Raw genomic sequence first — 25,012 nt, forward strand, 5'->3', positions numbered from 1 at the left:
GGGAGGAGACCCCGGGGAAGACCCAGGACTAGGTGGAGAGATTTTATCTCCACACTGGCCTGGGAACACCTCGGGATCCCCAGTTAGAGGTGGTCAATGTGGCACGGGAGAGGGAAGTCTGGGGTCCCCTGCTAGAGCTGTTGTCCCCGCGACCCGATCCTGGATAAGCAGTTGAAGATGAGTTCTTCACAAATTCTCACCAAATTTGCACAACAGATAGATATTAGGGCATGGAAGACTCCACTGAATTTTGGAGGTGACCTGAATCCGGATTGGCAGACGGCAGAAATCTCTGATTGTTCTTGTTTGTGGTGCGAGAAGCAGAGGCTTGTTTGAAGGTTATCTGTCAATCAGCTCTGTGCGTAGATGTAGCTCATTATCTTCTGCTTTCAAAACTCAATAATCAATCAATAATGTCCAGAGAATTTTTGATGCATTGTTAAGTCCCCTCAACTACAAATGACAGAAAGGTTTTCAGCATTAAACGCAAGTCTCAACAACTACAATGGCTAGTGACAAAGTAGTATAATGCAGCTTCATGATAGCTCATGTTGCACATACACTACTAGTCAAATGTTTGGACACACATTCCCGTTCCATTCAACTAAATGGAAATGTGTGCCCAAACATTTGACTGATACTGTATTTCTTTATGGGCTTGACAGAAAAATTCTGTCTATTTTTACTTCCACAACTTTTTTTTCTCTCTGTATCAAACAGTTCAATGCACAGGTTTGATATATGCAAGGGCTCTTTGCTACCAATTATGCATCAGTCCTTGTTATTTAAAAGCTAATTACTCATTGTGTAGTTGTTAGAATTTTTTTTTTTTTTAAAAGGTGCTACTTTGGCATTCTTCTCCCTCCTGATGTTATGCAAATGTCTGTTGAAATCTCAAAAGCAGACCTGAGTAATGATTGGCAATGCATAAACGGTTCCTTGTCATTTTTCAGAACAGATCAAGCTAATCCATGCACCTCGCTGATGTGGCATATCAAGATGCTGATTAAACAGCAAGGGCAGGCGATATGACCTAAAATTAATGTCAAGGCATTTTTTACTTTTTGGATAGTCACCGTATTAATATCATAGTATTACTGGTTTCATGACCAGTAATGACCCCATTAATAATTATCTTATTTGAGCAAGAGTTTAACACAGACTATTTCATTTTAACATCTGCTCATTCAAAGTTAAAACTAGATGAAAAACCTCATGAATCAACAAGAGTGCTCTGAGAGCACAGTATCCCCACTGGCAAATGCTGCTTTGGTACAATGCTTGCTACATTCTGATAACATGAAACTGACAGAGTCTAGATTTGTTAATCAAGGGCCGTAACGCTGGCCAAATGGGCCCAACTCGAATGATATGATAATATGTGTATTACCAACCTATAACAAAGACTTGTACCAAGGTTCATGAAAGCAGGGCATGAAAATGTTTACTGTAGCATGTTTAAAAAAAAAATCTGTGGATGTGTTTAATTAATACTTATCTATGTTATAATTGCAAAGTGGCTTCTGCATGCATGCGTGCCTGCGTATGTGTGTATGGCTTTGATCACGCAGAAATCAGGGAGAGCTGACATTTGTCGTTTGGGATGCTTATGTATTTTGGGTCAAGGATGAACGCTGCAAAAACGAAAAGTTGATAGGACAAATATTTTGGAGAAATTAGCAATTTTAGCTAACCAGTAAACAATGGACATTGTGCTGCAATTTACCATGGGGGTTTTGGGGTTTTAAATGTTGTTATTATGGTTCATGTTAGTTTAACAGTGTTGTTAGTGTTATTGCTTTATTGTGTTTTTGCAGTTCAATTCAATTCAATTTATTTTGATTATATAGTTCCAAATTACAGCAAAGCTGCCTCAAGGTGCTTCACACAAGGAAGGGTGGAGCTTATTTTTAACTTGTTAAGGAAAATTGGTCTCACCCTCTTAAATTATTCCTCTATTACATAAAACCATATTCTGAAAATATAGGGCTTTTGGTTAATATTTACTGGTAGCTCAACTGGACTAAAGTTTCATAATTTTAGTTAAATTCTACATCAAATGGCATGGTATAACTGAAAGTTGGAAACCTCCTGTCTCTCTTCCAGTAACATATTCCAATCTCAGACATGGTAATTATACTTTTTGGACACTATTTGTTGATTCTTAATAACTTAGTCAATGACAAACTAGTTTAATAATGAATTAAATTGTCTGATGTTTTCACTGACTTTCCAAAAGTTGGCAATTTCATCGTAACTGTGTATTTACAGGCAAGCTGTGAAGTAAACACAATGGTAACTGTTATGTGTCGGACGCAGCCCGGAGAACCGACCAGCGTTTGAAGGACCCAGTATAAAATAAGCAGAGCACGGTACAAAGGATAACAGAGTTTAATGAACATTACAGTGCTGTGAAAAATATAAAAGTGCGCGGTCTGGCGTGGTGGATTGCGGTGCGCTCCCAGCAGCGCTAACGGTCCGGAGCCAGAACTGGTTCAGACCCAAGGACCCCGCCGACACCCCCAGGTGGCCGCGACAAACCGAGTCTGTGAAAGAAGGAATCATTATGTGGGTCCACACTCAACACACAGAGAGAACGCTCAAAGGTGCACAAACAGCAAACACTTCCTGGCTTAATTACTAATCAGCTTCCCACCCTGCAGGCATGGAACATCCAGTTCACAAAACTCCACTGCAGTGGAAGCTGATTTAAACGACCAACATACAGCTCAATATAATAAGGTGTGAGGGACACCACATTTACTGACTGTATAAATGTTAGTCACAAAATCTAACGTACCTCAGGAAGTGTGCTGACGAGCGTGAGACCTCACCCTCTCCTCTTTCACAGACCATGCATCAAACCTGGACGTTCTCTGCATCCACTGATGAGAGATGGCTCCCGAGACGACGATCTCACCCGTCTGGTCACAAGGTCGAGTCTCTGGCAAATACACACTGTGTACTCCAGTCTTAAATGCCACCATGTTCCAATCCATTGTAGATGCACCACAGCTGTGAGTCCTGACAGCCGCAGGTGATCAGGGTGAGGTCCTGATAAACTCAGCTACACAGCCACTCAGTCCCAAATGCAAGCCACCTGGAAGGAAAAACAAAGACAGAAACAAAAAGGCAGCCAGCCCCCCAGGCCATACAACAGGTAACAAGAGCAAAATTACAAAATGTTAGTATCTGCTGGGATCTACTGTACAGAGTTAACAGGTTCAAACTCTCATCAGTTCGCATGGCACTTGGCTTCTTTCAGCACCAGCATCTAGAGCTGAATAAAACGGTTCAACAAGCATCAGACGTTGCAGTGCAGGAGATTTCCCTATTTGGGAATAAAGCTAGAATTCCCATAAGAGACAAACAGCACTGTCAGAAGAAACTGGAAAAAATATTTGAACAGTGGCGACTTCTGAAGAAAAACAAAGAACGGCAGTCATAAACATAAAATAAAAAGGAAGCTGAAATTCATCGTATATATAAAATCCATAATTCTGATTGCAATTTCATTGCAGTACTTACTGTTGTTTAATGTTTATATTATTAAAGCTTGTATTAAACTATGTTATGCTTGGTAATTTTTCAAAACTTTCACTGATTTCTACAACAGGTTTATATTTCACATTCAGTTTCAATATAACTGTTATGATCAAACTTTGAGTTCTTTGAGGCTACCTCTAAATATTATCAAAGGACTCTCAAATTTTACCTATATATTTTTAACTAATAAAGAAACTTTTGAGGGGTGAGACCTTAGAAAATCTAAATAAAAAAAAATGTTAATTTTAAGCTCCACCCTAGTCTAACCTTACCAACCCTAGATCAAGCACACAGGCGGCAGTGGTAAGGAAAAACTCCCCCTGATGATATTGAGGACGAAACCTCAAACAGACCAGACTCAGAGGGGTGACCTACTGCTTAGGCCGTTCAATTGGTAGTAGTACAATTGTTTTAGTCAGTTTAGTTAAGTATCATGTTGTCATTACCAGGGTTCTAGCCACGGTGGGCGGAGCTGGGCGGCCATGCCCGGTACTGCAAATTTTCGCCCGGCTCTTGGGGTCAAATTGGCTGTGAAGCCCAGCACAGAATTTCTGAAAAATGAACTGAAATGTTACTGAAAATGTACCAATTTGATCGTATTTCAAGCTTATAGCGTCATAGCTATGCATTTTAAACCAATATTAAAGTAATAAGAATATATTTGTAATTTTCTTCATATCAAATCACAAACAGCAGAGATCAGAGTCAGAGCGCTCTGTGCCACAGAGCTATGAACAGGAACCGCTGGAACAGGGTCTCTGCTCTGAACTGAATAAAAAAAAAGCCACCATGAAAAACTGACATTACTCCAGGTCCTTTTGTATCTGTATCCGAAGATACATTCAGAAATTTGGTTTATTTTACAGCTGAAAGGCTTCGTGTTTCCAAAAAGCTCAGAGTTTGAAAAACAACAGACGTGTGTGTGTGTGGGGGGGGGGGGACTTGACAGGGAACTTGTTCACAAAACAAGTTCCCTGTCAGTTGTTTGTTTGTCAAAACAAACAACTCTTGTTCACAAAAGTGAAACATGTTCACAAAGTTTTTCATTTAAAACAGCAGGTTTGACAAATCAGTCCAGACTCAACTCTTGTTCAAACAAGGCAATTAGGTGTTATAATGTTTAAATGAATTGTTGAAAAAAAACTGTTAGGATGACAGAAAAACTGCCTGCTTCCCTGGAATATTTTTGAAGAGACTAAATGCTATATCCATTAAATATTAATGTGTTTTTAACATTTTCAATGTTATTTAATTTATTAACTTTGACTTTGACAGAAATGTAAAAAATAACTTGATCTTACAAATATTACAACATAAATATCATTTTTTTTGTTTATTATTCTTGCGTTCAATGGGAAATGGTAAATGGACTGCATTTATATAGCACTTTTCCATCTGAATCAGACGCTCAAAGCGCTTTACATTATGCCTCACATTCACCCCGATGTCAGGGTGCTGCCATACAAGGCGCTCACTACACACCGGGAGCAATAGGGGATTAATAAGGCCTTGCCCAAGGGCCCTAAGTGATTTTCCAGTCAGGCGGGGATTTGGAACCCATGATCTTCTGGACTCAAGCCCAACACCTTAACCACTAGACCATCACCTCCCTGTTCAATGCATCTCAAACCATCAAAAATATAGTTACAATAAGGCTTACCAAGAATGTTTTAGTGGTATAAAACCATATAGCTTCAGGCGGCCGTGGATCCAGGGGCCACGGCACCCTGAAGCTATGAGCCGCAATCACATAACTTACCTGGCACTAAAATGTTCCTAGCTCGAACCCTGGTCATTACCATTAGTGAAAAGACCATTGTTTTGATGCCTCCCGCCACCATCTCTGTAAAATTAGAAGCACCTACTTACAGCAGAATACAGAAAACAAAAAGCGCTGCTAAGAGTGCATGTGACTAGGGACAGCATGACATTTGACCTTTGGTATGCGTATCTATTTGAGTCAAGGATGAATGGAGCCAAAATGTTGATAGGACTAATATTTTTGGAGAAAGTGTGGATATTAGCTAACATTGCCTAATTATATTCTGGACTAACACAACTTTCCAGAACTGGGCAGTAAATCATCTTTATAAGTGTGAGTGCCTGCCATGCGTGATTTTATTTAGTAAGTCCAATGTAAGTACATAATATAATTGAAAATATGTTAAAATAGATGATACCAGAAAGTGGAAAGGCTTATTTCCATTGTGGTCCACTTAAAACAATGACAAGAGTAAAATAAAATAATAACAATACTAATGATAATAATAATAATAATAATGATAATAATAATAATAATAATAATAGCGTGTATAATTTATTATATAAACTTTGCTTAATTTATTACAATCCCAGGCAACTACCTATTCTACCCTACCTATTCTATCCTACCTAATCTAGAGCCTGTGGATCCCCATGGGCAACAGGCTAGTTAAGGTTTAGTCACGCTTACACCCAGCATAAAAATCCACTGGTTCACGCAGTAGAATCACAGTTTAACCAGCAGCTCAACAGAACAGACCACTGCCCGTGTCCAGCTCCTGATCATAACAGCCTCAGTGCTGCAGTGCGGATCAGAGTTGTGTCAAAATGATTACTGATTTCCAAATTAATGGATTTTTTTATTAGTTTATTTTATTATTATTTATTTGTATTTCATTGGCACTATTTTTGTAGACATCATTGAAAATATTTCTGGCCTGGTAGGGGTTCCGTACTATTCTAGGGGAAAAAAACTGATTTCTCATCACAGCAGTACCGGAGTGTTGATCAGAGCTGTGCCAAACTGATTACTGATTTCCAAATGAATGGATTTATCTACATTATAATAGCCAAGTGGCCTCTGTGTGCATGTATGCGTGCGTGTATTTGGCTTTGATCATGCAAAAACTGTGGAGAGCTGACATTTGTCATTTGGCATGCTTATGTATTTTGGGTCAAGGAGGAATGCTGCAAAAACGGAAAGTTGATCAGACTAATATTTTTGGAGAAATTCACAGTTTTAGTTCACCAATAAACAATGGATAACTGTGCTGCAATGCACCGTGGGAGTTCAGGGTTTTGAGGTTTCAAATGCTGTTATTGTGGTTTATGTTAGTTTAACAGTGTTGTTAGTGCTATTTATTTATTTATCTATTTATTTTGTAGATCAACTGGTTTAGTCACTTTCGTCAAACCTTATGTTGCTGTTGCCATGAGTGAGTTAAATCTCATGTTGGCGCCATATGTCAAAAGTGTAGCGCTTTTAATGTCTTCTGCCACAGTCTCTGTTGTTAAAGCACCTTCTTACAGCAAAATGCAGAATAACAAACAGCTATGTGTGTGTGTGTGTGTGTGTGTGGGTTTATATGTGTGTGTGTGTATGTGTGTGTGGTGTGTGTGTGTGTGTGTGTGTGTGTGTGGTGTGTGTTGTGTGTGTGTGTGTGTGATTTTGATCACACACAAACTGTGGAGCACTGACATTTGTCGTTTGGTATGCTTATGAATTTTGGGTCAAGGATGAACGGCGGCAAAACTGAACGTTGAAACGATTAATATTTTTGAGAAGCTACATAGTATAACGACGGCAAAACTGAACGTTGATACGATTAATATTTTTGGAGAAGCTACACAGTATATTAGCTAACAACACTGAACAATGGACATTAATATTTACATTCTGGACTCACACGCCATTCCAGCAGGGGGCAGTAACCAGCTATATATTAAAAGCGTGATTGAGTATGTGCGTAATTTTATTTAGTAAGTTCGATGTAAGTACATAATATAACTGTAAATACGTTAAAAATACATGGATGACACAAGAAAGTGAAAACACTTATTTCCACTGTGGTCCCATTAAAATCAAATGACAAAATAAAAGTAATAATAAAATAAAACATAATAATGTTAATAATTATGAATAAAAATAATAGTGTATATATGATAACAACAACCTAAACAATTCTAAATATATTAAGACAGCAAAATAACATTAAAAATTACTTAACAGTAAATAAAAAGGTTGAGTTCTTCAAAAAACTACTGAGATCTAAGGTCTAAGGTTCTAAAATCATTCTGGACTCACACACCATTCCAACTCATTATAGAAAACTTTCCACATTTGTTTACCACCCTTGAAAAATGTCAGCTATGTATTTCATAAACACTACCCAATCTAGAACCCTGGATCCCCATAGGCCAACACACTAATTAATATTATTTATTATTAACATTTCATTGGCATTATTTGTATAGACATCCCTGAAAAATATTTCTGGCCTGGTAGGGGTTCGTACTATTCTAGGGGAAAAAACTGATTTCTCATCACAGCAGTACCGGAGTGTTGATCAGAGCTGTGCCAAAATGATTACTGATTTCCAAATTAATGGATTTATCTACATTATAATAGCCAAGTGGCCTCTGTGTGCATGTATGCGTGCGTGTATTTGGCTTGATCACGCAAAACTGTGGAGAGCTGACATTTGTCATTTGGCATGCTTATTTATTTTGGGTCAAGGAGGAATGCTGCAAAAATGGAAAGTTGATCAGACTAATATTTTGGAGAAATTCACAGTTTAGTTCACCAATAAACAATGGATAACTGTGCTGCAATGCACCATGGGAGTTCAAGGTTTTGAGGTTTCAAATGCTGTTATTGTGGTTTATGTTAGTTTAACAGTGGTGTTAGTGCTATTTATTTATTTATCAATTTATTTTGTAGATCAACTGGTTTAGTCACTTTCGTCAACCTTATGTTGCTGTTGCCATGAGTGAGTTAAATCTCATGTTGGGCGCCATATGTCAAAAGTGTAGCGCTTTTAATGTCATTCTGCCACAGTCTCTGTTTGTTAAACACCTTCTTACAGCAAAATGCAGAATAACAAACAGCTGTGTGTGTGTGTGTGTGTGTGTGTGTGGTGTGTGTGTGTGTGTGTGGTGTGGTGTGTGTTGTGTGGGTGTGTGTGTGTGTGGGTGTGTGTGTGTGTGTGTGTGTGATTTTGATCACACACAAACTGTGGAGCGCTGACATTTGTCGTTTGGTATGTTTATGAATTTTGGGTCAAGGATGAACGGCGGCAAAATTGAACGTTGATACGATTAATATTTTGGAGAAGCTACATAGTATAACGGCGGCAAAACTGAACGTTGATACGATTAATATTTTGGAGAAGCTACACAGTATATTAGCTAACAACACTGAACAATGGACATTAATATTTACATTCTGGACTCACACCCATTCCAGCAGGGGGCAGTAAACCATCTATACATTAAAAGCGTGATTGAGTGTGTGTGCGTAATTTTATTTAGTAAGTTCGATGTAAGTACTAATATAACTGTAAATACATTAAAAATACATGGATGACACAAGAAAGTGAAAACACTTATTTCCACTGTGGTCCATTTAAAAATCAAATGACAAAATAAAAGTAATAATAAAAATAAAACATATAATGTTAATAATGATAAAAATAATAGTGTATATATGATAACAACAACCTAAACAATTTCTAAATATATAAGACAGCAAAAATAACATTAAAAATTACTTAACAGTAAATAGTTCTTCAAAAAACTACTGAGGTCTATGGTCTAAGGTTCTAAAATCATTCTGGACTCACACACCATTCCAACTCATTATAGAAACTGTCCACAATTTGTTACACCCTTGAAAAATGTCAGCTATGTAGTTCATAAACACTAACCAATCTAGAACCCATGGATCCCATAGGCAACACACTAATTAATATTATTATTTATTAACATTTCATTGGCATTATTTGTATAGACATCCTTGAAAAATATTTCTGGCCTGGTAGGGGCCTGCACTATTCTAGGGGAATAAGGGAATTTCTCATCACACAGACAGATGCTGAGTTTTCATTTACGTATCAGTGGCACTGACGAATGAAAAATCTGTCTGCAGTCTGCAGTCCATTAACAGAAAAGTAAATAGAAAAAATAAAATTCATGATACATAAAGTTGTCAACTGATCTCTCCTCTTAAAGACCCGTCCTTCATTCTCCACACAGGCTGCAGCCCTAGTTTATGTCCTCAGATCTGTCTTTCTCCAACATCTGCTGACCCATTAATTGCATAAGAGGTAGCAAAAAAGGACAGTAAATGAACAACACAGAAATATATAATAAAGCATCAGAGACAAAAGAGTGAGTGAGAAAAAGAAATGAAAAGAAAAATAACAGCACCTCATCCACAGAAAGCGGACAAAGCCCCATAAGGCTGCATTCTTGCTGAAGCTGGCAAGAGGTTGCAGGCTGCGGTGGAAAAGGCGTTGCTAATTTTAATTAAACAGGGTCTTTTATTCCACATTCCTCTAGTGTGACTGGGCCACGTTAGAAGCCCAGAATCTTTTTCCTTATTTTCCACTTCCTCTCTTTCTCTCCATAGTTAACAACTGTCTTGCTAATTCTTACAGAGAAAATCGACAGGTTTGCTGGGTAAAGATCGTGGCGACTCTACAGTCTGTCTTTCCGATGGCAGTAGTGGATGCAAGTGTGAGGCTGGTGATTTTGTCTGTTCTTTTACTGCAGCAACACAGATTATTCCAAAGTTTTTTTTCAAAGCCAGATGTCACAGCGACACCAAAAGAACTAATTTCATCCATAGGTGTGTTGATACAGGATGTATAATTTATACACTGTTAAACCGAACACTCCATTTTAATACAATAATTAAGTTAATGTAACTCAAACTTTGAAAAAAGTTATAGTCACTCATTTCCATTAATTAAACTAACTCAAATATGAATTCTTGTCATAACAACTCAGTTCCCTTAAATGCATTTTACGTTTTGGGGCATTTAAGTGTTGGTGATGTATTTCCAGTGCATTCCATTCACTCATTTTAATTGAGCTTATGCAATGGAGGCCAGCAGGTGTCGCTGTGCATATGTAGTTCATAAACCTAACTCCCAACAGCTCAAAAGAATTCTCTGGTCACAAGGCCAGAGCCCTGAATTTTAGCCTTCTGGTTAGAGAGTCGGACTTCCATGCCGAAGATCGTGAGTTCGTGTCCCGAGGGGAGCAAATGGGCAGCATAACACAACGCAGAGTCAACAAGTAAACCAAAGAATGCATCAAAAAATCTAATCCAAAACATAATGCAAATTTTTTAGGCAGAAAGTGTCCCTTTTTATTGAAAAACATAAACTAGATTTACATAAGTTTAATTAACTATAATTGTTAAGTTACTAAAACTTTAACAATTAAATTTGTGAAAATTATTTTATTTAAGTTGGCAAACTCAAATGGTTTAAGGCAATCAGTTTCCTCAAATGGTTTGAGATCAACTATCTCATTGAGTTTTACAGTGTACAGGATGTACAAACAAAGACAGCATGAAACATCTGCTCAACCAAAAATAAATATATAATAAATAATTGCAATCTGATAACACTGGTAGAGGGAATTATTAAAGCTACAGTAGGTAGGATTTAGTGTCATCTTGTGGAGAGGTTGTGGAATGCATTATGCTGTTGCAGGTCATGTTTTTGTTTCCCTTTTCATTTTCACTTCTTTGGTGACAGGGATTCATGTTTCCTTGCCTTCTCTTGTGATAATCAACAGGTATGAGCCTCCGTTTCACAGAAATGAGGCTTCTCAAACTGTTTAGCCTGCAATAGTAACTCGTAGAAGCTGGACAGTCCAGAGGGACCCCAAGCAAAAAACAGGGAGAACACGCAAACTCTACACAGAAAGGACCATGCAGGAAGCAAACATACGTACAATCACTGAGGCAACAGAGCTAACCACTAATCCACAGTGCTGTCCCATTTGCAGAATATGAATCTCATAACTGCTTCAGGGTTGGTGTCTTCTTGAGATTGACAGTGGAGCAACTACCAACTCTTTAGTCTACTTTTTTCTTTAGTCTTCCGGCTGTGCTGCAAAATGCGAAAGGCGAAGTACGAGGTCTGTTAGAAAAGTATCCGACCTTTTTATTTTTGCAAAAACCTGATGGATTTGAATCACGTGTGCTTGCATGAGCAAACCTTGAACCTTCGTGCGCATGCATAAATTTTTTCACGCCTGTCGATTGCGTCATTTGCTTGTAAGCAGCCTTTGTGTGAGGATGGGTGGAGTCTCATCTGCAGCAGCGCGACTGCATCAAATTTTGCCAGAAACTGGGCGACAGCCAGGTGGAAACCATTCGGATTATTCAGACGGCTTTCAGTGACGATGCTATGAGCATCACACAGATTAAGGACGGTACAACCGGTTTAAAGATGGCCGCACAACGGTGGAGAGCGAGCCACGCTCTGGCGGCCATCAACATGCTGAAATGACCAGATCATTTCCAAAGTGAACGGTGATGTGGGACCGTCGTCTGACTATCCGAGAAACTGCGGAAGAGGTGGACATCAGCACTTTTTCGGCACATTCCACTGTGACAGAAGATTTTGCCATGAAAACAGTTGCAGCCAAATTCATCGGCATGAAGCTGATGTGCTGATGAATTTCGCTGCAACTCTCAAGTCATTCCATTTCCTTGCAAAGAAAAAACGACTAGAGACTACACCCATCCTCACACAAAGGCTGCTTACAAGCAAATGACGCAATCGACAGGCGTGGAAAAAATTCACGCATGCGCAGGAAGGTTCAAGGTTGGCTCATGCAAGCACACGTGATTCAAATCCATCAGGTTTTTGAAAAAAATAAAAGGTCGGATATTTTTCTAACAGACCTCGCATGTCCGTTTTAGGCTGCTGTATCAACATGGCAGTGCAACATGGTGGTCTCCATGAGGGGGGCTCACTCCCATGGTAATATGAGGGGTCATTGGAAGCTAATGAAAACATGCTGATTTGTTGTTGCAGGCATTTATACACTAATGAACAGCTGCTTATGAATATTATGTTTCAATTCTACTAATAATCACCCCTATATCTGACAGACTGTTATTTTAAAGAAGCAGGATTAACACCTGATAGATTCTTCCCTTCCCCCCTTTCAAGCTTTCAAGTCCCTACTGGAGCAAAACAGAATCTCTTAGCATCTACCCAAACAAGAATGTTTCCTGGATGGATTTCAAACATATGCACAAGTGGAATCTCTAAGCCGCGATGTATTACGTGAGATCACATGCACTTGTCCAAACCAAGAGGGTGACGCGAGGCAACAGAAAAACTGAGGCCATTGTTTGGATCATACAAATCGGCTGTGGCCCTAATAAAGCAGCCTGAGCCTTTGTGTTGTAAGAGGTGTCACGTGCAAACACAGATCATTCATGTGGCACTGCAGCATGTAGAGAGGGCTGTGGAAAAGGGCAGAGCAATAAGAGGCAGCGGTCACGTGGCACAGAGAAGTGGGGTTAAAATGCTTTTTTGAAATGTGTGTTCTCTGTAAAGCCCACAAATTACATATAATTCCCTTAAAATAATTTCACATACTTGTTTTTCAATGCAATTTGTCTTCATTCAAGCACATCTGCTGCCATGTTGAAAGTCTATATTCTTCTCTTTTCATTGATCCTGATCCACTGAGACATGACAATGTTGCGGCCATGAACGAGCAAAGCTCTTCAGCATCTCACCATGTCATTTAGGTCCTTCAGCCTTTTTTTTTCCATATAAATGCTTCTGAGGAGAATTAGCATGGCTAAAATCTTTCAGCTTCTGGGAGGGGGGTGTGAACCCCCCAGACAACCCCGACGACAGCATCTTAACCTCTGCTATTTTAAGAATTTCTCTTTATTTGCCTCTCACATGCCTGGAAAGTCCTCACCATCTTATTTAGGTCCTTCAGACTTTATTGTGAGTAAATGCATCTGGGGAGCATTAGCATGGCTAGAAACCTTCATGCAATTGACACACTAAATAGTCACTGGCTGACCTCGTGTGTTGTCAAGGTGCATGCTGTCTCTCACTTTAGTTCCTGAGTTCAATGTCGACTCAACATTTAGAACTTCCTGTTTCAGTGTCGACTGTGCACTGAATTCCCGCAAAATCTCCTCTATTGCACCAGATTTTTTTTTATTTTATTTTTAAAATTGAGACAACAAAAAGTGACACAAACCTTATAGTGGATAAACATACTAGCACAAAACAACAGGTTAATATCCTCTGCTGTAGCCAGGAAGTCTTCAACTTTCCTGTTTTACTGTGGACTCAAAATTGGCACTTCCTGTTTCAGTGTTAACTTGCCCAAATTGACATGAGAATCCAGCGCTAAGAAGTGTTCACATTTGACACTTCCTTTCATGTAGACTCAAAATTTCCTGTTTGGGACTCCCTGTACAATGAGCAAGCTCGCACACACAAGCTCGTCGCTTCACTAGTATTATCATGTGTGTGACTGAAGCGTTGTACCATTTTATGCCACTAGGAGTCACTGTTTCACACTCAATGTGTTGTCAGTGCGTGACAGTAGCGGAGCATGCTGATTTTACTTTTGGCAGCTGTGTTAACAGGTTACAACTTTCACAGCATTCAGAACTGTATCCCAGACGTGTCTAGAAGTATGTTGGGGTTTGTGGCTGCTGTTGGCAATTCAGATGGTCAAAAACTATCAAGATGGCGCCTGTGTGTGGGCTCGCCACTGCTCGGCTGCTTTTATGTCAGTTTTTGGCATTGATTTCACATTTCACATTTTCACATCGTATGCCTTTTTGTTAGTCCTCGTATCCATAACTGTGCTTATGCTGTCCGGACTTATGATCGCAGCTCTCTTTTTAACATCAAAGAGTCTATGGAACGCTGTAATGACAGAGACAGCTACAAACAAACTTTCCCCCCACCGTTTGTGTGCGCGCCACTTCCCCGGAATACCTGCTGTTACGAGTCCCAGGCAATCCCAGGAAGAACTCGAGGAGGAGGAGAGGGCAGTGCGTAATCAAACGGGTCATGTGGTCAGCCGGTTTCTCCCGTCGGACCGAGGCTACCGGTGGTTGCAAATGGTTCCTCTTCAGCGGGACGCGAATGAAATCGCTGCGTCACAGCCACCGCTCCCTCAGAACACCGGTATGGAGTCTCTGATGCTGGCGACGAGATGGAACGGCTCCGTGGCATTCGTGCTCTCAGATGTCTGCCCAGCTTTCATCTTGGCCTCAGGCCCCACCACCACCAACAACAAAAACAACGGAGAAACAGCTGATCCGCCGGTACAGCCGGGGACCACGTGACGCGAGAGCTGGCTGCGACCAATTACGCTCTGCCCAGCTGACGCGAAGGGGATGACATCATCAAGTCGGATTGGTCTATTGAATGCGCGCTCGATAGCAAACAAAGCTTTTTCTCTCAACAAGCTCTTTACCAGGGAGAGCTTGGACTTCATGTTCCTCACAGAGACGTGGCAGAAGGACGGAGAGTTTTTTTACTTAAACGAACTGTGCCCTGTCGGCTGCTGCGCTCTTGGGAAGCCCCCTCTCTCGTAGAGGTTGAGGTCTTGCTGCTGTGTATCAGGACAGATACACATGCAGAGTGATTGACACTGAACACTTCTCTTCTTTTGAGTCACAAGTAATAAAGGTTGGCTCTTTAAACTCTTTTTACTGTATCTTAATCTATCGCCCTCCTGGCCCTGCAGGGGTTTTTCTACATGAGTTCAACAGTTTTTATCTTCTCTTATAAAATTAGAAAGAGTTTTAGTTCTTGGAGATTTTAACCTACACATTGATGATACTACGTCCAACCCAGCACTGGAACTTTTATATATGATTGAAACTTTTGATTTTAAACAACATGTATCAGGCCCCACCCACTCGAAGGGTCATACTCTGGACTTGGTGTTTTCTCTTGGCCTACACGTCACAAATATGCATGTGGAAGACGTCCACCTGAGTGACCACAGCTGTATTTTTTTTCAGGTTGATGTTCCCCCTGAGCCTAGGCCTGTCTCTAAAAGGGCAGAAAGGAGGATCATTACACAAACTACAGCTGACAGATTTTGTGCCTTATTTCATCCCAGTGCTTTTAATGACTGTACGGATGTCAGTGATCTTATGCATCATTTTAACTCTCACTGTGCCACATTATTGGACTTGGTGGCCCCTTTCAAAACAAATAATGTCCGTGAGAAGTCATGTCCATGGATAAATGACAGTATCTTGGAGTTAAGAAGACTGTGTCGGAAAACGGAGCGCTTGTGGAAATCCACGCACCTTGAGGTCCATAGGTTACATCTCAGGGACCTTATTTCCACGTTAAATGATGCATCAAGAGAGGCAAGATCTAAATATTTCCATCGCCTGATAATGTCCAATAAGGGAAATCCGAAGGTGCTTTTTAACACAATTAACTCTCTCGTGTCCCATGCTGCCTCTGCAACCTCTGAGTTTTGTAAAGCAGATGGCACTGACCTCTTGGAGTTCTTTGTTGATAAGGTCAGACACATAAAAAATGCCTTTACTGACCCCTTGTGGTCTGGCCCAGTCCGGCCTGAACTGCCACTACAGGTCTGGTCGTCTTTCAACCGAGTGTCACTAGAAGACATTGCAGCAGTTGCAATGAACCTGACCTCATGCCCATTTGATGTCCTTCCCTCCAAGCTTTTTTTAGATACTTTTGACTCAATCGGGCCATGGGTCATGAAAATGTTCAACATGTCCCTGTCATCCGGTCTCTTTCTGAGCTCATTTAAACATGCTGTGGTGGAACCAAGACTCAAAAAGCCTAACTTGGACCAGTCTGAGCTTAAGAATTTCCGGCCAATATCGAAGCTCCCCTTTCTAGCAAAAATACTGGAAAAAGTGGTCGCAAAACAACTAACGTCTTTCCTTGAGATGCACAACATCTATGACACTTTTCAGTCAGGCTTTCGGAAACACCACTCCACCGAGACCGCACTACTGAGAGTGTCTAGTGATATCATGATGGCCGCTGACGCAGGAAGATGCACGGTCCTAGTCCTGCTAGACCTGTCCGCAGCCTTCGACACCGTCGACCATAGCATTATGGTCAACCGGCTGCGCGATCTGGTAGGGTTGTTGGGGTCCGTGCTGAAGTGGTTTGCCTCATACTTGGAGGAGAGGACCTTTAGTGTGTTGGCTGGCCATAAACTATCGAAAACAGCTGCTTTACAGTATGGTGTCCCGCAAGGTTCTGTTTTGGGGCCACTGCTGTTTCAATTGTATGTCCTTCCCCTCGGCCAGTTGATTCAGGACTTCAGGGATATTTCCTACCACCTGTTTGCGGACGACTTACAACTGTACTGTTCCTTTAAGATTTCAGAAGTCCACAAATTGAACTCTTTATTTGACTGCCTGTCACAGGTGAAGAAGTGGCTTAATGGAAACCGTCTGCAACTGAACTCTGAAAAAACTGAGACACTTATTGTTGCCCCTGACAGTGCTGTTCCTGTTATCAGGAGCCTCCTTGGTGACTTGGGCTTAACGGCAAAAACAAGCCTTAGAAACCTTGGCGTTATTTTTGATGAAGGAATGTCTCTTGCTCAGCACGCAAGCAAGCTTGTGAAGAATTGCTTCTTTCAACTGCGAAATATCGCCAAACTTAAACAATTGGTGTCACAGAAAGAATTAGAGGAAATCATCCATGCCTTTGTCTCCACGCGGTTGGACTATTGCAACAGCCTGTTCACTTGCCTGGGTAAGAAGGAGATAAATCGGTTGCAGTATGTCCAGAACTCTGCTGCGAGGCTTCTGACCCGCACCAACAGGAGAGCCCACATCACGCCTATCTTGGAATCCCTCCACTGGCTCCCTGTTGCCTCCAGAATTAATTTTAAAATCTTGGTTTTGACTTTCAGAGCACTACATGGTCAGGCTCCTGATTACATTGCTGACTTGATTCAGCCTTACACCTCAGCCCGCAGCCTCAGATCTTTAGGTCAGAACCTGTTGATGGTTCCTCGAACCTCCTTTAAAACTCGAGGAGACCGATCTTTTAAAGCCGTAGCGCCTCGTCTCTGGAACGAACTCCCTCTGTCCCTGCGATCCCTGGACTCTGTTGAGATGTTCAAAAAGCAACTAAAGACTCTACTTTTTAAACAGGCTTTTCATGGCCAATAATCTTTTAGTACTGAGTGTTTTACTGTATATTTTTATTGTTTTACCTTGTAAAGCGCTTTGTGACCCCTGTCTGTGAAAAGCGCTATATAAATAAAGTTTACTTACTACTTATTTCACATCTAACTTTTTTTTTTGGGGGGGGGGGGGGGGGGTCCTTTTATGTTCATTCACTTTCTATACCTTCTTATTCCAATAACCCTTAATTGGAAGATTAATGGAAGTTGTAATGGGGAGTCCATCATGGTGGCCATTGGGTGAGGGTACATGCTGAACAACCACCATGTCGCAGGCCAAATATTGACAGACAAAGTCAGTCACACCTGCAGTCACTTTATTTTCCAATTGCCCTAACCTGTATATCTTTGAAAGTGGGAGGAAGCTGGACAGTCCAGAGGGAGCCCAAGCAAAAAACAGGGAGAATACACAAACTCTACACAGAAAGGGCCATGCAGGAAGTAAACCTACGTGCAATCACTGAGGCAACAGAGCTAACCACTAATCCACAGTGCTGTCCCATTTGCAGAATATGAATCTCATAACTGCTTCAGGGTCGGTATCTTCTTCATGTCACCCTACAGATTTACAGCTGTGCCATAACCTTTGACGGATTGAGCTTAACTTCAATAAAACATTTCTCAGCTTCATTCATTTGTTAAAGTAGACCTGCGTTGAAATAAATGCAGTCAGATCTTTGGACCAAAAAATGACTTATATTTACACATAAGATCCTTCTGAATGTAGTAAAGTAAATCTGCAAGCCCAGATCTGTCATTCAACGGAGAAATCTTAGTTTAAAAATTACAAATTTACAGCTAAAATTTAGCCCTCCGCAAAACTGTCAGCACATCCGGGACGCTGCCGAGACGTCAGAGAGAAGACCCTATCCCAGCATGCATTGCGCGCGCCAACTGTAATTTGTGGATTTACATCAGTTTGCATCGCTTACAAAAGCACCTTTTTATTGTTCTAGAGGGTTTTCATGTGACGTATCGGTTACGTCATTTGTGTCCCGTGGCCATTCTGGATTACAACGCGCTGGCCGCTGTGATTACACTTCGTGCATTTGGCAAACAACTGCAGAAGTTTCAACGTCGGCGTGAAGAAGCCTCACAGCACCGTGGCACTGTGAGAGATCTGTCGCTAACAGAAATCCACTGCTCCCAGAATTTTATTTTTTTATTCGGCAATAAAATTATATAACAATACATAAAAATACCACAGAGGAACAAGAATGCTTCTAATACGGATGCTTATTTACATTGTGGTCCACGAGCACCGAGCTGCTGATCCGCAAGCTGCCCTTCCAGCGCCTGGTGAGAGAAATCGCTCAGGACTTCAAGACCGACCTCCGCTGTCTTGCGGTACATTTGGTGAGTATACATTTCTTTTATTGTTGCTTGAAAATGATTTTTGGGTACTTTTTCCATACGCCCATTTGACTGAGTGGTGTCGCATTGAAAATGTACTGTCTTTAGCCTCGCGGGGTACGGATGCGGGACCTGCAAAGAATTCAAGTCATTAAAAAGATATAAACCTCTCTCAGCGGCCACGGAGCTCTGCGGCTCCAATTACCGAGATCATGCGGTACTGCAGATTTTGCCGCAAGAAGTCCTTGCGGGCAACAGGTGTTACTGGCGCCGCTGATCATGCAGAGCTGTATCTCGCATTCATTGCAGCTTACTTTTGGATGTTGAAATCAGGATGTGTATAACAGTAACATTACTAACAGATAAAATCAATTTCAATGCAGGATCGGACTGAAGGCTTTTTTTTTTTTTTTTTGATCGGACTGAAGGCGCAAGCGCGTCGTCTTCTCCCTGACGTCATGGAAATGATCCGGATGTACAAACTGTTTTCACGGAGGCTAAATTTTAGCTGCAAATTTGTCATTTTTAAACGAAGATTTCTCCGCTGAATTACAAATTTGGGCTTACAGATTTACTTTACTGCATTCATGAGGGTCTTATAAATACATATCAGCTATTTCTTTCTGAGATCTGACCACATTTATTTCAATGCAGGTCTGCTTTAAAGATACTGTCGGCTACATGAGTATTTACTTCATATTGCCCATTCTTTGTAAGAAGGATACAAAATCTGATTTAAAGTGTAGGTGACACGATATGTAATGGTTTTTTTTTTTTTGAGTATTTAAGACTAAAATTAAACAACAGTTTGAAATTTATTCTTTCCTGGTGGGCAGTTAATGAAGAGATAAATAAACAAGTCCCGACACTGGAGAAGAAGGAGGAAGTGGCATCACCGCCGGAACCATTATCTTAATAGTCCCATTAATTTATGGATTTTTACAGGCTACTGACAGCCCCGTTTCAACCGAGTGGTTCGGGTCAGTGATGCACGTTTTTTCTATGTGTCAGAACAGTTAATTCTCGCCGCCAGAATCCTTTTGATTGACAGGTGGAGCACTTTTATTGACGAGTGCCCTCGCACGGAGTCTGGGGCTTCGCCACAATCTTTTAACTTGCAACGCAATCAGGAGAGACTCCATCCATCAGCCGCAGAGGCAATAAACGGATTACACCTGCAGCTGACCATGCCGGTCGTGGATCGGTACAGCAGAGACTGAACCATCATGGACTTTTCTTCAGCTAGGACAACAAATTAAATTATTTTTCAGACGTTTTCATCAGACTGAAGATGATCTCACTGAAACAGACAGGTAACACTATATTTTCTCGTGTGAATGGTTTAACATACAGTACACTAACTGTATTCAAAGAAACAATCAGTGTTGCCACAGTTACTTTGAAAAGGTAATCTAATTACTGATTACTCCTTGAAAAAGGAACTTAGTTACTTTACTGATTACTCAATTGGAAAAGTAACTAAGTTAGATTACTAGTTACTTTTTTAGTTACTTTCCCCAGCTGCCGACAACACCCTCTGCCACCTCAACATGACAATGATACCTGTTTTGCCAAAACTCACTTTATAGTCACCCTTTCTTGACTTCAATGAAAATAAATACTTGTTTTATAAAAGTAAAATAAAGACCTCTTCTTGACCTCATATTTAACTGTTGACAGCACTGTAACAGTAAAACTTGCAATTTCTAACCTACATTGTTTATAAATGTAACTATTAAATTAATTCTAACATTTTTCTAACATTTAAATTCTCTCTAAACATTTTACTTGTCGAAATTATTATATTTTAAGTAGTATTAGTAGTAGTAAAAAAAGGCTTCAAAACTGGACCTTTAAACTAGGGGTGTTGTGGGGGGGCACATCCCTGCCCCACACCCCCATTCCATCTGGATTTGCCCCTGCTTTGGCGTTTGAGCACAAAGAATGGATAACATTTATTTATGCAGAACACATGACCAGATTTACAGGTAAGAAAGTTTTATTGCGTTTTCACATCATGTGGGCCTCAGAAAGAGAGTTTAGGTGCATTTGAGTGGAAAACAGTGTTAGTTGTTGACGCGTCACGGAGGATCAGCTGTTTTTAGCAGTAGATACGGAGCGGCTAGGAGAAAAAAAAGCGTAAAAATGTCTTTGTAAAGCTCAGTGCAGGTGTGCTGTTGTCACCGTGCTTTAAGAGGTGAAGACGAGTCGTAGCTGCTGCAAAAAACCGCGGATGAAAAGCTCACAGCTCGCTTAAAGTGGGCAGTTCAGTCGAACCCCAACCCCCTGCCCACGGACCAAGTTTAATGCTGCTATCAACCCACAATGTAAAAATAATAGTAACGCACAGTGACTTGGAGAAGTAACTTTAATCTGATTACTGATTTGGAAAGATTAACGCGTTAGATTACTCGTTACTAAAAAAAAGTGGTCAGATTAGAGTAACGCGTTACTAAGTAACGCATTACCGGCATCAGTGGAAACAATATTTATTTTAAAAATTGCTGATATTTTCAGTCCTTCATAACATTTTTCAGATTTGAATGTACCTGTTTCTCAGAAAAAAAATCCACAAAATTACTTTTTTCTGATGTCACAAATAGTAAAAAATTTTTTTTAATCAGTTGATTCGACCAAAGAGCTGGCAAAAAACATGACCTCCATGTGCATCCCGAAAGAGCCTGCAGTATTTCTTTATTGTTTTTATAATCACCTTCTGTGTTCTGAACTCTGCCCATATCATCACTGTTGTCAGACTCAAGGTTTTCCTCCAAAGTTTCTTCTCCCTCATTGTCATCTAAATAATGCTCAAAACCATAAGGCTGTGTCCCCACAGCTTATTCAGACACACGTTCACACACAACTGCACTTTAAAAAAAAAAAGCTCCACACTATTAAAAAAAAGTGTCCAAAAACAGCTCAACCTCCGCTGTGTTTACAATTGATTTGGGCTTGAATTAGCAGGAGCCTTTCCGGTGATGACATAGCAACAATATGGCCGCAGCTGAGGGCTGAAATAGAGTCCCTTGATTGAGCAGAGTAACGTCAACTCAGAACATGGTGCCATTTTGGTTCTAACTGTGCTGAACTACTAAATGAACCTTTTATGTTTTCAACTTTTTTAAAATAATTTAACCACATACAGGAACCATCCAGGTATAGGTGCTATCAAAATAAATATAAAATAGTTAAGCTATCAAATTTACAATTTATAATGCTTTATATAATTAAATTAAAGCCTGATTTATGCTTCTGTAACACCATATTATGCACGTGCGTGACAGTTTAAAGTTCTCCGTCACTGGTTTATGCTTTACTATGGATTAATTGGACCCTCAACAAACTTTTCTTTCAGCAATCATCATCTCCAAATCAAATGTAAGATGCAGAATTTCCTCTATTTTGACTTTGTGCTGTAAATCTGAGGTCTTTTCTGATCCATTTGTAATCAGCGTGTGCACTGCAAAAACTATTAATATATGATGGCAGATGAAGGAGACATGCACTTGTCTGATTTACAGGTGCATGTCAGGCTGCAAGTCCAAGTCTGAACACGGCCTGAAAAAGATAAACAGTCGGACTTTTAATCACAAAAATGACTTCGGTCCCACTTTCCTCAAATCGGCGAGTGTCAGTGCGCTGAACTTTAATTTGTACCTCTGTTACTTTACACGTCCAGACTGTTCAGGGTTTTTATTGGAAATACAACCCCAATTCCAATGAAGTTGGGATGTTGTGTAAAATGTAAATAAAAACAGTACACAATGATTTGCAAATCCTCTTCAACCTATACGTGTATTCAATTGAATACACCAAAAAGACAAGATATTTAATATTCTAACTGATAAACTTTATTTTTTGTGCAAATATTTGCTCATTTTGAAATGGATGCCTGCAACACGTTTCAAAAAAGCTGGGACAGTGGTATGTTTACTTCTGTGTTACATCACCTTTCCTTCTAACAACACTCAATAAGCGTTTGGGAACTGAGGCCACTAATTGTTGAAGGCTTGTAGGTGGAATTCTTTCCTATTCTTGCTTGATGTATGACTTCAGTTGTTCAACAGTCCGGGGTCTCCGTTGTCGTATTTTGCACTGCACTTGCATGTGGATTGGCATTGTCTTGCTGAAATAAACAGGGACGTCCCTGAAAAAGACATTGCTTGGATGGCAGCACGTGCTGCGCCAAAACCTGGATGTACCTTTCAGCATTGATGGTGCCATCACAGATGTATGAGTTGCCCATGCCATGGTCACTAACACACCTCCATACCATCACCGATGCTGGCTTTTGAACTTTGCGCTGGGAACAATTTGGATGGTCTTTTTCCTCTTTTGTCCAGAGGGCACGACGTCCATGATTTCCAAAAACAATTTGAAATGTGGACTCAGACCTTTTCCACTTTGCATCTGTACATTTCAAATGAGCTGGGCCCACAGCAGGCGGCGGTGTTTCTGGATGTTGCTGATGTATGGCTTTCGCTTTGCATGGTAGAGTTTTAACGTGCATTTGTTGATGTAGCGACGAACTGTGTTAACTGACAATGGTTTTCTGAAGTGTTCCTGAGCCCACGCGGTAAGATCCATTTTTAATGCAGTGCCGCCTGAGGGATCGAAGGTCACGGGCATTCAGTGTTGGTTTTCGGCCTTGCCACTTACATGAAGAAAGTTCTCCAGATTCTCTGAATCTTCTGATTATATTATGGACTGTAGCTGATGGAATCCCTAAATTCCATTGCAATTGAACATTAAGAAACATTGTTCTTAAACTGTTGGACTATTTTTTGACACAGTTGTTCACAAAGTGGTGATCCTTTGCTTGTGAACAGCTGAGTCTTTTGGGGACACCCCTTTTATACCCAATCATGACACTCACCTGTTTCCATTTAGGTGTTTGAGCATTCATCAACTTTCCCAGTCTTTTGTTTGCCCTGTCCCAAACAAAGAGGATTTGCAAATCATTGTATTCTGTTTTTAATTTACATTTTACACAATGTCCCAACTTCATTGGAATTGGGGTTGTACTTGTTGATCAGATGGGACATTTTATCCGATGTGAGTGAAAAATCTGTTATACAAAATCCGTTATATACGGTATTATTACATAGAAACCAATACAAAAACACTGGGACTTCTTCTGTCCAGTGACTGCATTTATACCATGATGGTTTTGGTGAGTTTTACTGTACATGGGACCTGAACAATAAATTTACCGCTCAAAACTTTGACAATGATGTCAGCTCCATCCCACACAGCTGACTTTATTTTACAAATTTTTTCTTGTGTTCGGATCTGAAGGGAATCTGTACATGTTGAAGCCCTTGTTGTGTCTATTTGTGCCTCCAAATGCACAGCAACCCGGCATTTCAGCAAATAAATAAATAATTTATATGCAGACAAATTAACAACGAACACTATTTGGAAACAAAATGGCACTTCAAGTCACGTGACTTTTTTTTCTGACTCGTCATGTCATTACTCTCTCAATCAAGGGATTCTAGACTGAAATAGAGGGCAGGCTTCAGACAGCTGTTGTTTATCCTTCACCTGCAGCACTTCTCATCGACTTTTGTGTTCAGGATTTTTTAAATATCAACATTTCATAATTTTAGTGATTATTTGTGCACATTTTTTGGTGTCACCTACACTTTAATGTATGTATTATCATTTACTGTGTGTTTTGTATAATATTAAGATGCCTGTATATTTATTTGCTAAAATCTATCTATCTATCTATCTATCTATCTTTGATGTGTTTTAAATAAAAAAAACCTCTCATTTTTTTTAATTGCTTCAGTCAGCAATTTTCTGAAATGCCCATTCTTTTGTTGCTGCTATTAAATAAATCATATTCTGCAAACACATTCATTATAATTATAACTCCATTGAGGCAAAATAGTATTTTTTTTAACAGTTACCATAGTGAATCTTGTGATCTGTGTACCACTGATGTGGATGTTTTACATCATCATAAGTTAAGACAGCTGGAAGTTAGTCAACCCTGAATTCAGGTTTACTCTCAGTTTCTGAAACAGTTGCCTTTTAACCTTTAGTTGAGGGTTTGTGTCATTTTTATAACCCTCATTAAAGCCCGTGTTTACACATCGCATGCTGTGGACTTTGAAATGTTCCT

General features: G+C 40.1%; 1 protein-coding gene and 1 long non-coding RNA gene across 3 annotated transcripts in view; one reads left to right on the forward strand and one right to left on the reverse strand.

Moving 5' to 3' along the window:
- Positions 1-25,012, reverse strand: part of LOC117507043 (low-density lipoprotein receptor-related protein 1-like) — a 446,568-nt gene that overhangs the window by 315,076 nt on the left and 106,480 nt on the right. The gene's annotated exons all lie outside the window — the stretch shown is intronic.
- Positions 1,305-21,028, forward strand: LOC117507048. The gene is made up of 4 exons (XR_004559609.1): positions 1,305-1,417; positions 1,774-1,780; positions 13,451-13,458; positions 21,018-21,028. It is a non-coding gene; the product is annotated as an uncharacterized LOC117507048 (long non-coding RNA).

Source organism: Thalassophryne amazonica, chromosome 3 (assembly GCF_902500255.1).
Source record: "Thalassophryne amazonica chromosome 3, fThaAma1.1, whole genome shotgun sequence".
NCBI classification, from domain to species: Eukaryota; Metazoa; Chordata; class Actinopteri; order Batrachoidiformes; family Batrachoididae; genus Thalassophryne; species Thalassophryne amazonica.